This window comes from Coregonus clupeaformis, chromosome 8, assembly GCF_020615455.1.
Source record: "Coregonus clupeaformis isolate EN_2021a chromosome 8, ASM2061545v1, whole genome shotgun sequence".
NCBI lineage: Eukaryota > Metazoa > Chordata > Actinopteri > Salmoniformes > Salmonidae > Coregonus > Coregonus clupeaformis.
Genome location: NC_059199.1, coordinates 31,078,607 through 31,080,370, shown reverse-complemented (window position 1 = coordinate 31,080,370; position 1,764 = coordinate 31,078,607).

Here is a 1,764-nt window from a genome sequence, read left to right as displayed (position 1 = left end):
GTAATGTTGTTTTTTAATCAAATTCATAAACCTTTTGGTGCATCTTAAAGCAGACAGGTATAATGCATTATTACTTGTTATAATAGGACTACAGTAATACAGTTCCTTTTGTCTTACAATACACATTTTTAGGACCACACATAGTTGGTCCAATAGGTGTACTGAATGCTACATGGAATTTACATTTACCACATGCAAATATTACAGGGACAATCTGTAATTCAAACAATAACAAAGCGCTCTATACGCCACTTTTTGGTCCACAGCTGACGGATGGAGACACAGAAACCATTCTCAAATTCATAGACCGAGCTATAGATGCATGGACTGACCATCCATGAGATGAAATGTATACAGTGAGGGAAAAAAGTATTTGATCCCCTGCTGATTTTGTACGTTTGCCCACTGACAAAGAAATGATCAGTGTATAATTTTAATGATAGGTTTATTTGAACAATGAGAGACAGAATAACAACAAAAAAAATCCAGAAAAACGCATGTCAAAAATGTTATAAATTGATTTGCATTATAATGAGGGAAATAAGTATTTGACCCCCTCTCAATCAGAAAGATTTCTGGCTCCCAGGTGTCTTTTATACAGGTAACGAGCTGAGATTAGGAGCACACTCTTAAAGGGAGTGCTCCTAATCTCAGTTTGTTACCTGTATAAAGGACACCTGTCCACAGAAGCAATCAATCAATCAGCTTCCAAACTCTCCACCATGGCCAAGACCAAAGTGCTCTCCAAGGATGTCAGGGACAAGATTGTAGACCTACACAAGACTGGAATGGGCTACAAGACCATCGCCAAGCAGCTTGGTGAGAAGGTGACAACAGTTGGTGCGATTATTCGCAAATGGAAGAAACACAAAAGAACTGTCAATCTCCCTCGGCCTGGGGCTCCATGCAAGATCTCACCTCGTGGAGTTGCAATGATCATGAGAACAGTGAGGAATCAGCCCAGAACTACACGGGAGGATCTTGTCAATGATCTCAAGGTAGCTGGGACCATAGTCACCAAGAAAACAATTGGTAACACACTACGCCGTGAAGGACTGAAATCCTGCAGCGCCCGCAAGGTCCCCCTGCTCAAGAAAGCACTTATACAGGGCCGTCTGAAGTTTGTCAATGAACATCTGAATGATTCAGAGGAGAACTGGGTGAAAGTGTTGTGGTCAGATGAGACCAAAATCGAGCTCTTTGGCATCAACTCAACTCGCCATGTTTGGAGGAGGAGGAATGCTGCCTATGACCCCAAGAACACCATCCCCACCATCAAACATGGAGGTGGAAACATTATGCTTTGGGGGTATTTTTCTGCTAAGGGGACAGGACAACTTCACCGCATCAAAGGGACGATGGACGGGGCCATGTACCGTCAAATCTTGGGTGAGAACCTCCTTCCCTCAGCCAGGGCATTGAAAATGGGTCGTGGATGGGTATTCCAGCATGACAATGCCTCAAAACACAAGGCCAAGGCAACAAAGAAGTGGCTCAAGAAGAAGCACATTAAGGTCCTGGAGTGGCCTAGCCAGTCTCTAGACCTTAATCCCATAGAAAATCTGTGGAGGGAGCTGAAGGTTCGAGTTGCCAAACGTCAGCCTCGAAACCTTAATGACTTGGAGAAGATCTGCAAAGAGGAGTGGAACAAAATCCCTCCTGAGATGTGTGCAAACCTGGTGGCCAACTACAAGAAACGTCTGACCTCGGTGATTGCCAATAAGGGTTTTGCCACCAAGTACTAAGTCATGTTTTGCAGAGGGG